Here is a 16,068-nt window from a genome sequence, read left to right as displayed (position 1 = left end):
GTAGCAATATTAATTGTGGTTATAATGTATATTTCCCTGATAACTAGTAACCTGGGACATCTTTACATATGATTATTATCTATTTGAATATTCCCTTTTGTGAAGTATCTAGTTATCTCTTTTTGCCCAGATCTTACGAGTGGATAGTGTAGTTGAGACAAGCAAAATTCTTTTTCTTTTTCTTTTTTTATTTAAGTTTTATTGAAGTATAGATGATTTACAATGTTATGGTCATTTATACTGTACAACACAGTATTCACTATATATACACACATCCATTCCTTTTCAGATTCTTTTTCCATGTAGATTATCCCAAAATATTGAGCAGAGTCCCCTGTGCTATATATCAGGTTCCCACTAACCAGTCATTCCATATACCACAATCCCAAACCCCTAGTCCATCCCTCCCCCTTCCCCCCTGCCCCTTTGGTAACTCTAAATTTGTTTTTGAGGTCTGCGAGTCCATTTCTATTCTGCAAATAAGTTCATTTGTATCCTTTTTTTTTTTTTTTAGATTCCACATTTAAGTGGTATTATTTGATGTTTGGCTTTCACTGAGAGGAGAAAAATCTTGAAACATAAATTACACTGCTGGCAAGAGAAGAAAAACATTAGATACTGTGTATCAAAGAAATTCAAATTATAGCTTAACATACTCCCTTTAAAAACACAAGGAACATTTGCTTGACTAATGAAAATTTTCCAAATCTTTAAAAATGAGATAATATAGAGGGAGGAGACCAAGATGGTGGAGTAGAAAGATGCTGAGCTCACCTCCTTCCACAAATATATCAAAAATATATCTACATGTGGAGTAGTTCTCCCTGAAAGCAAAGTGGAGACTGGCAGAAAGACTCTTCCACAACCAAGGCTATAAGAAAGATCCATGCAGAATCGAGTAGGAGAGGAAGAGAAATGATCAGATGGGATCTACACTTTAGGAGGGATCATAGAAGAGGAAAGGGTTATCATGGGCTTGGAGATCCTTCATGGGGAGTGAGCAGTTCAGACCACATATTGGACAGCCAGGCCTGGACTCCAACACTGGGAAGACAAGTCCCCTTAACTAGTTTGAAAACCAGTGAGACTTATAATAAGAGGGCTGTATGAAACCCAAACTCCTTTTGTGAAGGGCATATACATGGCTGTTCACTCCCTGAACAAGGTGGACAAAGCAGGTTGAAACTGCCTGGGGCCCTGACTGGTTTCCAGCCACCACCCCAGCATGTACCCCTGACTGTGCCAGTCACCCACTCTAGCGCCTAGAGCCCCAGCACAGCTCCCCAGTAGGGAGAAAACTGTTATTGCCTTAGGGAGTGTACAATTGGCAGGGGATGGAGCTCACTTGAACCCAGCACTGCATCTGAACCTGGCAAGGGTAGCCATTGCTGACACTCACAGAAATAGTAGATCAAGAGCCATCTTGAGCTCTGACTGGCAGCCTGGACAGTCCAAGCTGAGCACCCACCCTGGCCCATCTTGCTCCAGCACTGCTCAGCTCTGGGGTGATGGTAGCATTGCTGAGAAGGGGAGAGGTGAGTATACACTTGGAACAGAACCAGCTGTACCCAACTGTCAGGGCTTCTGCTTCAGCACCTTAGTACCTCATCTTGCCCCCTATAAGATGGTGATGACTCCTGAAGATAGAAGATGCTCTGGTTCACACCTAGCTCTGGCTCAAGACCTCTACCTTCAGCCACCTCCCACCAAGGTGATAGCTGCTAGCATATCCTTAGAGAAATTGTGACCCACACTCACTTCAGACCCAACTTTCCCCCCAACTGGACAAACACAGACTGCATAAGGACACTTCCAAAGAAGGACCCCCTTTCAAGACCAGAACAATAGTATTCCACCTAATCTCATAGAAACTGATAAAGTTAAACAAAATGAGAAGGCAGAGGAATTTATTTCAAATGAAGGAAAAAGAAAAAAAAAAACTGAAAAAGCAATGAATAAAACAGAAAAAGAATTTATCAGATAAAGAGTTCAAACCATTAGAAACAAGAATGTTAACTAAATATGGAGAAGTAAAAGATGAACAAAATAAGAATTTTGAATAGGTTCAAGAAAATATATAAAAAAGAATCATTTAAAGTTGAAGAATGGAGTAACTGAAATGAAAAATACACTAAAAGGAATTAACAACAGACTGGGTAATACAGAAGGATGCATAAGTGCCCTAGAAGGTAGAATAATTGGAATCACCCAAACAGGACAATAAAAAGGGAAAAAATAATGAGAATTGTTTAAGGAACCTGTGAGATAATATCAAACATACTAACATTTGTATTATAAGGGGACCTAGAAGGAGAAGAGAGAGAAAAGGGTTAAAAATGAATGTGATTTAATTATGGTTGAAAACTTCCCAAGACTAAAGAAGGAAAGAGATGTCTAGGTAGAAGACACAGGATGAACCCAAAGAGACCCACAGCAAGACATAGCATAATTAAAATGGCAAGAATTAAAGAGAAAATTCAAAGGGCAGCCAGAAAAAAACAAGTCACATAAAAGAGAACCCCCATAAGGCTATAGACAATACTGACAGACAAAACTGGAAAATTTACACTGCTTGATTTCATTACTTTTTCCAAACTGTAGTAACTAATAGAGCTTGGTTTTGGCATAAGGAAACACATAGATCACTAAGCAAAATTTCAGAAATTGAGACCTGATTGAAATTAAAAGATGTTTATTTGGAACTTGTTAGAACTGCAGCCTGAGAGACACAGATTCAAGAAGTGCTCAAATTGTGTTCCACTGAACTCCTGAATGGTGAAGGCTTATAAAAAGGCAAAAACAAGTATATTTACATGAATTGTTTATCAAGAATTATAATTGGATCTAGCAAGAAGTAAGGGTGCTTGTTAAGCAAAGATTGATTAGAGTCCAAAATAGTTGCATAGTTACAAAGGGAATAACCTTGAGACCCAAGGTTGAAGCTAGCAGATGTTGTTTTAAAACACCTGCTGTCTTTGGGTTTGGTGCAGGTTTCAGAAAGTTCACGTTCTCCGTGGTGCAGAAATGTGTCTGACAACAGAGCCTCAGTGGCCTCCTGTCTCCATTTTGCATGCCTGAACTGTGATTACTCCTTTTAATTTCAATCTGTCATCAAAATCAATGAAATAGCATGTGCAATCTAGATTTTGACTCACATACCACCCAGTATATGACAAAATGCTACTGTAATTCAGTGAAGGGAAAGATGGCCCTGTAAATAAATTGTCTAAAGCAATCAGATAGTCATAGGAAAAATAAATGTTCCATACTCCCTACATTGTATGATACACAAAACATAAGATGGAAGAATATACACCAAACTGTAGAGGTAAAACAGTAACATTAGAATGCAATGACAATAATAAATTACCCTTATATTCTTAATTTCTTGAAATAGATTTTACCAAAATTTTTTAAATTGTTTAATGAAAGAAAACATTGAGAAAGTGAAAATTTGACATATACCAAAGAAGATATCCCAAATTCATATATTCAACAATATTCTTAATTTTTTAATGTATGAAGAACACAAAAATGTAATTTTCATAGTGTATGGTAGGTAGGGTTTCTCAATCCTTGCACTATTGACATTTTGGGCTGGATAATTATTTTTTGTAGAATGTCTCAAAACACGTTTCTACAATATTTTCTTAGCCTCTTTGCTGAAAACTCCATCTTGTCCTGCTTTACTTTACCCCATCTTCCTGCTTAAAAAACAGTCACTGTGCTGGTAAATGACTTAGGCTTAAGAACAAAGACCTAAAGGCATAAATTATTCACTGGGTCAGCTGAATGAGGACATAATGCATTGGTCTAGGTGCGCTGGAGCTGTGCAGAATGGCCATTTGCACAAGCATAGTATGTCCTCTAAAGAATAAGAGGAAGATGAGCTTCATGGCTAGAAGGGGTTTATGAGGGGTCTTTAGCAAGATATGCATTAGCAAGGAGAGCAGAGGTGCAAACCTAGGTGTGCTGGGTTGCTGCAGATAGGCAGCCATCTGCAGAAGCACAATGGTGATTCTCTAGAATGCTATGCATAGATAGCTGAGGCCAAGCTTCCTCAATGCTAATGATTGTTAAGTGCCTAAAGGTCAGAATAAAAGCTTAATCAGCAACTGGCTGTGTGACTTTTAAAATAACTTAAAAAAACCTATATCCTGCACTTACAACCCCCTCCTCACTTGACATAATCATCAAGAGCACAATAAAAGCAGTGTGTTTTCTTGAGGTGGCGCTCTTGCTCCCTGAGACCTTGAGTCCCCCGGTTCCCACCTTTACTTAAGATAAATGTGTCTTGTTTTATGTTAACTTTTTTCCTTAAGTTTCACGGCACCCGTTCTTCAGCCCCAACCTGCTGAGCTGGTCTCAGCAGTAGAAGACTTTCTTGTTCATTTTAAGTTGTTCAGCAGCATTCCTGGCTTCTATCCATTAGATGCCAATAGCGGCACCTAGATGTGACATTCAATAAAATCCCCAGATATTGCCAAATATCCTTTTATTGAGAACCACTGATATACAACATCCCATCAAAATTAATAAAAATTCAAAGAAGTAAAATATAGCCTGTAACCAAGAGAAATATATTGAGAAATTATTTAGATAAGTGGTATTTTTAAAATTATATTGGGAAAAATCACATCAAAACATATAATAAATGCTGAAAATGAGTAATTAAAAAATCTTAAAATACGCAAGAGGAAAAATAAACTTTATATATTGAAGGGCAAAAAAATAAGGAACTCAGAATTTTTTCAGAAAATATGTAAACCATCTTTGAAATAATAAAAGAGGAGTTCCCATTGTGGTGCAGTGGTTAACGAATCCACTAGGAACCATGAGGTTGGGGGTTTGATCCCTGGCCTTGCTCAGGGGGTTAAGGACCCAGCGTTGCTGTGAGCTGTGGTGAGGTTTGCAGATGTGGCTCAGATCATGTGTTGCTCTGGCGTAGGCCAGTGGCTACAGCTCCGATTCGACCCCTAGCCTGGGAACCTCCATATGCCGCAGGAGCAGCCCTAGAAAAAGCAAAAAGACAAAATAAATAAATAAATAAATAAATATAAAGTAATAAAAGAAAAAAATTCTCTCAACCTATTTCAAAGCTATTTTTCAAACTTAAGAAATTTTTTTTTTTTTTTTTTTTTTTTTTTGGTGAGGGACTTCACCCACAGTATATGGAAGTTCCCAGGGTAGGGGTCGAATTGGAGCAGTAGATCCTGGTCTATACCACAGCCACAGAAAATCAGATCTGAGCCATGTCTGTGACCTACACCACAGCTCAGGGCAATGCCAAATCCTTAACCCACTGAGCGGGGCCAGCAATCAAACCCACATCCTCATACATACTAGTCGGTTTTGTTAACAATTGAGGCACAACCGCAACTCTCTGAGATAATTTTTAAGCACACAAAAAAATTAAAGAATTCTTGGCAATCATATGCTTATAAATAGAAATGTTAAATGAAGCTGTAATGGCATTTTGTTACATTCATTGTGTGTACGAATAGAAGTTTGACACTTGACAATAGTACAGAGGAGAGAAAGAAGATAAATTTTTTTTGTTTTATATGAAATGGTATAATATTTGAAGGTACTAGAATGAGACAATATAAAGTTGCATATTATATGCTCTACAGAAACCATGAAAATGAGAAAGGGAAAAAAAAGAGGAAGAAAAAAAGAAATAAAAGAAAGAGAGGTTAGCTAAAGTAATAATTTATGTCTAGTGGCTGCTAACTTGAACAGCCAGGTCTAAAGCATTTGAATGATTCCTGGTCAAATTAAAAGAGGATATTTGGATTACCGATGGGGTTTGTAGAATGAGGGCCATGTTGCTTGCAAATCAGCCATAATAACTCCTAAAGACAGTAAAACTCTGTTGAAGAAGATAAAGGGGAAATCCATCCATATGACAGATGCTATCAAGTGTCCTATATTTAGCCTTGCAGGTGGAATTCAGCTCACAGCCTCAGTGATATCTTCAGATGTTCATAGGCTCTCAAACCCAGTGGTCTTGCCATGTGGTCAAGTAAATTGGCCCTAGATAACTGCAAAATAAAACTATTCTCATCTTGCATACTAAATCATGGAAACTTTTATGGGAACTTTGAGGAAGATTAAAAAGTTCACATAGAATACTCCTAAAAAATAAATCAGCTACACCTGGTTCTGAGTCAGGAGACTGGACTGCAAGGTCTTAGATGATGCAGGAATTCATAGAATTCCTACTTGATATCATGAAATAAGGGAACTTGAGAACATCCAAACAAAGAAAAGATAGGCATACTTCTCTCACATACACCCGCTGAAGCCACTACTCTGAACTGAACTCCGTGCCTATGGGAAAAAAGAATCTGGAGATGATTTTAGTCACATTTCTCTGAAGACAAGGTCATGTGCAGAATCAGCAAATGGATTATACTGGACTCCTTCCTGAAGCACCAATGATCTAAAAACGAGTATTCAATAGAATAGTTATCTATTCGGCTCAAGTCCACTAATATATTGAAAAATATATTTTTGATTGCATATGAAAGCAAGCAAAGGGAATACTCTATAGGAATAGTGTCTTAGAACTGGAGGTGGGAACAAGGAAATAAAGGAAAATGTAGTAACCTAATTTCATACCTTCATGTCTTCTGTTTTGATAGGCCTAGTTGCATTTAAAATAATACCAGGCCTAAGGTTAGTTTGCAGTAAATGTTTTTGTATTTCATGCTTTTTAATACTCAAGTAAGTTTTCGCATTAGACTACATAAGACCTGATAGTGGTTTTATATTGCTTCTCTTAACTGTTGTTCATAAGTAAACGTGTCAATTTCTATAATTATGCAACGCCAGAAAAAATTTCCTCTGTTGTAATTCAGGGAAAACAACATAGCATCTTTAATAATTCCCACTGGTATTTGATCACCAGTTGGGTATTGTTCGGTCTCAAAATAGATCCTTTCTTTATTACTACCTTCTTAATATTTAGGACCCCTTTTCTTCCAGAGAAAATATTCGTATTTTTCGTTATTTGGGGGATAATGCCATTATCTGGGGGGATGGGAAGCTCTCCAGGTTCAATGTGCCCTGAGTCAAGTCATGTCCTGAAACACTCTGAGGAGCTGGTAAGTCATGGAGGCAGTTTTAATGTAGATTAAAAGGATATAGAAACATACCTGGATACTGGCTTTCATTCACCTTGTCCATAGGTGAAATCAGATGTGAAACATCATTTAGAAGCTGAATAAGGTGGTAAAATTATAGAATTCTAGAAAGCATTGTTATTCTGGTAGTCATACAAACATAGCATGTTCTCATTACACCTGTGATAAGATGGGGAAAATTGTATAATTGAGTACTCTTCGATACAATTCAAGTGCTTTTATTTTCCATCTGCTCAATAGTTTCCTGGCTGAATGGAATCTTTACTATTGTTTTCAAAGAAATTTGTCATTTTCCTGTGCTTATAAACCTACCATCTCTAACACATCAATTTATCCTGTTCTGTTTGTTTTACTTTTTAAAAACATAGGTCAGCTAAATTGACTGCAATCATATGGACAAGGGCATGATTTGCATGACTTTTGGTAAATCTAACCTAAACTATATTTGCTTTTATTTATTATTTTTCTATATAAATATTACAAATCATTTAAAATATAAATTTAATGGAATAAATTGTTAATATATACTCCAATATTTTAACATTTTGTTCTCTGTAGATAAAGCACGAGATGATCAATCACAATTTATCTTTTTCTCATCATATTTTGATAACTATAATCTCCTATGAGTAAATTTCAACTTCTAATGCTGTTATACTTAGTGCATGTGAGTCTACACATTGAATTACAGTGTTGCTTTCAAAGTTTCATATAATCTATCCCCAGCAATTTTAGAGTAATCTATCCCCAGCAATTTTAGAGTAATCTGAACGTTTTTTACCTGACAAAGAGAAGTTAGGGAACTTTGTTTCTGCAGGAAAGGAGGATGCCAGGCTGACAATAAAAATGATCCTTTTGAAAACATCATCTTTTTCTCTTTTTCTGTCTCCTCTTATCTCCTCCATACCCTTAGAGAGTCTGTGTGAGTGAGTGTGTGTGTAAGGTTTAGGGTTAAAAACCTATATACAAAAATAGCCTTTAAAATAAAATCATAAATTAATGCAATTAGTGCAAATTGACACTATAAAAACAGAAAAAAAAAGTAGAAAAAGTCCTTGGCATGTAAAAACCATTAATTATGTATCATTAATTGTGTTGCTCAAAAAAATTAACAAAATTTTTAAAAAGTTTCGTATATGAAAAAGTGTATGTTTTCACTCATTCACTCCATCAACAACTCTTATTGATGACCTTCATATGAAAGTGTGTTCATGAGAAATATAAGAGTAATTTGTCTGTTTTCAAGGACCTTAAAAATGATTTGGGGAAAGAAACAACACTAGAAATCAGATCCTAGGAATTAAACAAAGCTAGGATTCGAACAAATCTGTCTGCCTCTTGTTCTAGTGTTCTTTCTGTTTCAGAAGATCAATGCCTAATACATGTGATATTCTTAGAAAATATTTAAGTTGTAGAACACATGAAACAGACCAAAAATACAATGGAAATGGTTATGGGCTTCATATCTAGAGAAGGTTTTATTATGTAGGAGAAAGGCCTTGAGGTGCCCTGATAGAAGAATTTGTGTAGCTAAAAAGATGAAAATAAGCAAGGATGGAAAGCGTAGAAAATCATGAGGTAGTTGCTACTGAAATAGACTGAATGTTTGCAATACTAGAAAAGAGTATTTGATTTTTTTAGGGTAGGGGAGGACTTACTCTCAAGGCCTAAGGGAATTTATGGATTAATATGACAGTTAAGCAATTGCAAGTTTTTGAAAGAAACCAGTGATTTGATGAAAGAATTCTTACAAGCAATGTTAGATTCCTAAAATCAGACTGTATTTGTGGGGTGATTACATTATGCATCATCTACAAAATGGAATTTATACAGCTATAAAAATTTAAAAATTTTTATGTGTTCATGTGAACATAGTTTTAATTTTTTCAGTGAAAAACCCAAGGAAAACAACTATGTATATAGTTTGAACACTGTTGTCTTAGTAAAAGGGTTATATATGTAAACAGTAATACCCACAACACACACACACACATATACACACACCAACACCATACAAATATGTGTTATTTATCTTGAAAGATACCTAAGAAACAAATTGTTTACAGTTAGTTATATTGCTATGTGTGACATGGCTTTTTTCTCCATTAGTATAAGCTACTTTATTTTTTTTTAAGTAAAGGAAAACTACATATTTCTAACATTTTGTTTTAAAATGGTGATTGTATTTCTGTTTCAAAATGCTTCAATAGTCAATTTAAAATTTAAAATAAATATGATTTAAGTTCTTAGTTTCTGTTGATTTTGCTTTAAAACTAACTTTAATCTAGATCCTGAGTATGTATTATATAGTTATTCATTCATTTATTCAATAGATATTTGAGTGTCATGAAGTATTTCACATGCTAGAATGTACATAAATTACTTTGTGTACATTTGAAAACTGTCCTGCTCTCTTTAAGTGCAGTCTCAAAAATTAGACTTTAAAAAAAGAGCATTAATCTGGATTCTTAAAATATTGGACATAAAATTTAAAAGGATCTATAAACTTTCCAGACATGGAAATGAATACCTTTACATACTTGATGTGACTTAGTACTTTACATCAATCCATGTTTCTTAGAGTAGGAAACTGGCCAAAAGATGTATTTATATAGGGGAAAATACAACTGGAAAATGTGCTTATGGAGTTGTCTTAAAGAAATGGAATATACAGCATTATGATGCTTCTTTCTCTTTTGAATGTTTGAGAGAGTAATTGCAGGGAATTGATGGGATACATACAGGAAAAGGAGATGCAAGGCTATTTCTGGGATTCACATAAGGTACCTTCACATGAAAGTACTTTCTCTGTGGTAATAATGGGGAAAAAAAAGAAGAATATACTTTATTTACTGAAGAAGCTTTATAAAAATTTATTTGTTTATTTTTAATTTTTTATGGCCGCACCTGTGGCATATGGAAGTACCCGGGCCAGGGATTGAATACAAGCCACAGCTGAGGGCTACACTGCAGCTATGGCAACTATGAACCCTTTAACCCACTGCACTGGACTGGGGATGGAACCTGCACCTCCGCACCAAACCAAGCAGCTATAGTCAGACTTTTTACCCACTGTGCCACAGCAGGAACTTGTAAAAATTTAGATAATTTAGAAGCTATTAATGATGAAAGTTATTTTTAAAAAGGCAAAGCTGGTAAAATCAGCTTTACAATAAGTAAAGGCTGGTGACAAAGTTACCTCATACATTAGATGATTATACTGAGAGAATTATATTTCTTTTTTAGTTTAATTTCATTTATTTATTTTTATTTCCCGAATACATTATTTTTTTTTCTGCTGTATAGTAGGGTGACTCAGTTACACATATATGTATACATTCTTTTTTCTCACATTATCATGCTCCATCATAAGTGACTAGGCATAGTTCCCAGTGCTACACAGCAGGATCTCATTGCTCATCCAATCCAAAGGAAATAGTCTGCATCTATTAACCCCAAGCTCCCAAGCCATCCCACTCCCTCCCCCTTGGCAACCCCAAGTCTTTACTCCAAGTCCATGATTTTCTTTTCTGTAGAAAGCTTTGTTTGTGCCATATATTAAATTCCAGATATAAGTGATAACATATGGTATTTGCCTCTCTTTCTGACTTACTTCACTCAGTATGAGAGTCTCTACTTGCATCCATGTTGCTGCAAATGGCATTATTTTGTTCTTTTTATGGCTGAGTAGTACTCCATTGTGTATATATACCACATCTTCCCAATACAATCATCTGTCGGTGGATATTTGGGTTGTTTCCATGTTTTCTTTTACCAATATAAACTAGTTAACTAGTGAGCTGTGAGGGACTGGAGTGTAGAAGAATAAAGGTACATTTCTTAGAACCTAAAAGCTTACATTTGAGACTTGATTTATGTTTTAATTCATATTTTTTAAGAGTCTATTTCAAAAAAAAAAAGAGTCTATTTCAAAATATGATGCTTGAGAATCCAGGATGTATTTTCTACAATTATAATTTCCAGGTTAAAAAACTCAATATTATTCTGTGAATATAAAACCCACTGTGATTATTTTATTCATGGAGGTCTTTATCACACAAAGAGGCATCCAATATCATGTAGTCCAATTTTTTTTTTAATTTTAATGAGGAGGAAATTTAACCATCAAAAGGAAAGTTACTTAAGGAGTTGCCATTGTGGCTTAGTGGTAATGAACCCGACTAGTATCCACGAGATTGCAGTTTCGATCTCTGGCCTTGCTCAGTGGTTTAAAGATCTGGCATTGCCCTGAGCTGTGGTGTAGGTTGCAGATGTGGTTCGGATCCAGCATGACTGTGGTGTAGGTGGGTGACTACAGCTCCAGTTTGACTCCTAATCTGGGAACTTCCATATTCCACAGCTGTGGTCCTAAAAAAACAAAAAGAAAGAAAAAGGAAAGTTACTCATCCTGTGATGTCCAGTGAGTAGTTCAGCTAGGTGTTGTATTGAAGTCTTCTGATTCCAAGTTCACAACTTATACAATTGTGGTTTCATGTACTATTTTTATTTTTGTCTTTCAGAATGTATTTTCTGAATTCTACTATTTTGTATAATTCTCTGGGCCATTCAGGAAATCATTGACCAACAAAATTTCCCAAAAGTAGAGGGTGCTTGTAAGTTCAATATCCTGTCTGAATAGCAAAAGTGGACATGAACACAAACAAGCCTTTCTGTAAAAACAATTTTCTTCCTCCTTATTCTCACTCATTTTGATTATTATGGAATTAAGTTAACATAATGGTAAGTTGACAACATGGAAAAGACAAACCATTCAGAGGTATCTGAATTCATGTTGTTGGGACTTTCCAAATCTCAGAATCTTCAGATTTTGTTCTTTCTGGGATTCTCTGTGGTCTATGTAGGGATTGTGTTAGGAAACCTCCTCATCTTGGTTACTGTGACTTTTGATTCACACCTTCACACACCAATGTATTTTCTGCTTATCAATCTCTCCTTTATTGATATGATCTTGGCTTCTTTTGCTACCCCTAAGATGATTGCAGATTTCCTCTGAGAACAGAAGACCATCTCCTGGTGGGGATGTTATTCTCAGATGTTCTTCATGCACCTCGTAGGCGGGAGTGAGATGATGTTGCTTGTAGCCATGGCAATAGGCAGATATGTTGCCATATGCAAACCTCTCCATTACATGACTATCATGAGCCCACGAGTGCTCACTAGCCTATTGTTATCTTCCTATGCAGTTGGATTTGTGCACTCAATTAGTCAAATGGCTTTCATGTTGAAATTGCCCTTCTGTGGCCCCAATGTTGTGGACAGCTTTTTCTGTGACCTTCCCCTGGTCATCAAGCTTGCGTGCAAAGACACCTACATGCTACAGCTACTGGTCATTGCAGACAGTGGCCTCCTGTCCCTAGTCTGCTTCCTCCTCTTGCTTGTCTCCTACACAGTAATCATTTACTCTGTTAGGCACCGCACTGCTAGTGGCTCCTCTAAGGCCTTCTCCGTCTCTCCGCTCACATCACAGTTGTGACTCTCTTCTTTGCCCCTTGTGTCTTTATTTATGTATGGTCCTTCAGCAGATACTCTGTAGATAAGATTCCTTCTATATTTTATACAATTTTCACACCTCTCTTAAATCCTATTATTTATACACTAAGGAATCAAGAGGTAAAAGCAGCTAGTAAGAAGATAAGGAATGTACACATGTATGTGTAACTGGGTCACCAAATTGACAGAACACTGTAAACCAGCTATAATGGAAAAAAATCATTATATAAAAAAATAAAATAAAATAAGGCAACCAGTGGAACCTAATCAAACTCAGAAGCTTTTGCACAACAAAGGAAACCATCAAAAAAAAAAAAAAAAAAAGACAACCTAAAAATGTAAGAAAATAGTTGCAACCTACAAGGGCTTAATCTCCAAACTACGCAAAGAATTCATATAACTCAATAGAAAAAAAACCAAAAACCCGATTGAAAAATGGGCAGAGGACTTGAATAGATATTTCCAAAGAAGACATATGGATGGCCAATAGGCATGTGAAAAAGTGTTCAACATCACTAATTGCTAGAGAAATGCAAATCAAAACCGCTGTAAAATACCACCTCCCACCCATCAGAATGGCTATCATTAATAAGTCTACTAGTAACAAATGCTGGAGAAGGTGTGGAGAAAAGGGAACCTTCCTACACTGTTGGTGGAAATGTAAATTGGTACCACCACTATGGAAAACAGTATGGAGGAACCTTAGAAAACTAAATGTAGAACTACCATATGATCCATCAGTCTCACTCCTGGGCATACATCCAGATCAAAAATTTCATTGAAAAAAATGCATTCACCCCATTGCAGCACTATTCACAATAGCCAAGACATAGAAACAACCTAAATGTCCATCAACAGATGAATGGATTAAAAAGAAGTGGTACACACAAAGGAATACAACTCAGCCATAAAAAGAACAAAATAATGCCATTTGCAGCAAAATGGATGGAACTACAGATTCACATACTAAGTGAAGTCAGAAAGAGAAAGACAAATACCATATGATATCACTTATATCTGGGATCTAATATATGCACAAATGATTCTATCTACAGAAAAGAAACCAACTCATAGACATAGAGAACAGATTTGTGGTTGCCAAGGGTTGGGGAGGGAATGGGATGCACTGGGAGTTTGGGGTTAGTAGATGCAAACTACTGTATCCATTCGAGAGGATAAGCAATGAGAATCTATTGCATAGCACAGATTGCTATATCCAATCACTCTTGATGAACATGATGGAGCATAATGTGAGAAAAAGAATGAATATGTGTATAACTGGATCACTTTGCTATACAGAAGAAATTGACAGAACATTTTAAATCAAGTAAAAATACATACACACATACATACATACATAAATTGAAAGTTATAACTCCTAGCAAAAACTGAAACAAGTTTACAAGGAGCTTGCATGCCACCTAGTGACTGCAGTCTCCTGTGTTTCTTTCCTAGTTTAAATAAGAAACCAGGAATTAGAAAGGAGAATTTATGGGAGTTCCCATCGTGGCTCAGAGGTTAACGAATCTGACTAGTATCCATGAGAACACAGGTTCAATCCATGGCCTCACTCAGTGGGTTAGGGATCTGGCATTGCCGTGAGCTGACCTGTGGTGTAGGTTGCAGACTCAGCTCGGGTCTCAGCTCCAATTCGACCCCTAGCCTGGGAACCTCCATATGCCACAAGGGTATGGAGAATTTACAATAATGGGCTTTCTGATTTCCTCAAAAGGCAACCTAGATGTTGTCCTAAATCCCATGCCTTCTAAAGAGGCAGTCAAGCTTATTACTAAAATATCCATCTTCACAGACAAATTTTAACATTATTTTAAGAGCTTTCCTTACTCTACTACCTATCAGCTGAGTCCAGAATTCCAGTGGACATCACAAACTGTAAGTCACCACTAGGAATTAAACTATTCTGAAAAAAGCAACGCAGGCAGGTAACAAGAAATTTTCTAATGTCAAAATAATTGTTTATGATTTTTCCTACCATAGATTTAAAAAGCTAAGTCTTTAAGGCCACTGAAAGCATGGATGAGCCTTCCAAATTTCAGGAGGAATTAAATACATGCAATACATGTCATTATCTTAATTTGCAAGATCATAACCCTTTGTTCAGAATTGTTCTCCCAAATGATTATATTTTGTTCATAACTGGTCAGATAGGTTGCTATGTCTCAAAAAGAATTGAGTCTACTCAAGAGTGTTGGAAAGCAATTCTTCTGCCTGTATTCAAAATAAAGATTTTGGAAAATTGATAAAATTGTATGAAATTAAGTAAATAACTAGCTTGTCTAGTAAAGTCTTTGAGTATCTCAGTGTTGTTAGCTAGTTGCTGTTTTTAATCCCCATTCTTATTGTGTAAGTGAACTGAGGAAAAGGGGCTTTATAATTTTACCTAAGTTTCCACATCTAGCAAGTAAAAAAAAAAAGTGAGATACAAACTCAATCTGTTTTTTGAGGCTATGCACTTCTTTATCATTCTTATGCTGCTTCTAACAGTGTTACTCAAATTTTGGAAACCACACTTCCCAAAATCCAGAAAGAGTTTAAATCATAACAGAGGGAATCTGAGTCCATGGACAAATAATGTAATTTATTGCTTTTATACATTCACAACAAAAAAAGTGATATGTTCTTCCAATGAAAGAATTGAATACTTTCTCCAATAAGTTTCTCAAGGAGGGATGCAGTTATAGAAGGCTCAAGATAGAGATTAGTGGAGTTCCTGTCATGGCACAGTGGAAAAGAATCTGACTAGGAACCATGAGGTTGTGGTTCGATCCTTGACCTCGCTCAGTGGGTTAAGGATCGAGCACTGCTGTGGCTATGGCGTAAGCCAGCGGCTATAGCTCTGATTGGAACTCTAGCCTGGGAACCTCCATATGCCATGGGTGCAGCCTAAAAAGGACAAAAAGACAAAAAAAAAAAAAGATTAGCCATCCACTCAGCTCCAAGCCTGATAAGGCCCATGTTTACTGTAGCAGAGGTGTGGACCCTGAAGAACCAGCAGGCCTCTCTGGGACCTTTGTGGAGCAAGCTAAGCCACCTTGGAAATCAGAATTAAGCAGAATACTTTTATGTCCAATATTTACAGATGCTGTTGGGAAGTAATAAATAGATGCTGAATGTGGGGAAAAGTGATATAGAACACTACAACTTTTAAGACTCACCTGCTCACATGTATTGGAGTTTTGGAAGCAACTGCATATGATAAATATGATGAAATGTACAAATAGTGTTATTATAAAAAGGTAAACACAAAACAGCAAAGAATTTATAATTTTAGCCATAGAAATTTAATAGAGGTGTAGTGGGTAGAATAGCATCCCGACAAATTCATGTCCATCTGGAATTTCAGAATGTGACCTTACTTGGAAATACAGTACTTGAAGATGTAATTAAG

At 36.2% G+C, this 16,068-nt stretch overlaps 1 pseudogene; it reads left to right on the top strand.

The window, feature by feature from the left end:
- The first annotated feature begins 11,901 nt into the window (after positions 1–11,901).
- On the top strand, positions 11,902–12,827 carry LOC100519850 (olfactory receptor 4K13-like; annotated as a pseudogene).
- The last annotated feature ends 3,241 nt before the right edge of the window (positions 12,828–16,068 follow it).

Source organism: Sus scrofa, chromosome 7 (assembly GCF_054392235.1).
Source record: "Sus scrofa isolate SSC_HxYL_T2T_F1_AM1 chromosome 7, Sscrofa_HxYL_maternal_Yorkshire_Landrace_v2.0, whole genome shotgun sequence".
In the NCBI taxonomy this organism is placed as follows: Eukaryota; Metazoa; Chordata; class Mammalia; order Artiodactyla; family Suidae; genus Sus; species Sus scrofa.
The sequence above is the reverse complement of the archived record's forward strand: the minus strand, read 5'-3'. Positions and strand labels throughout refer to the sequence as shown.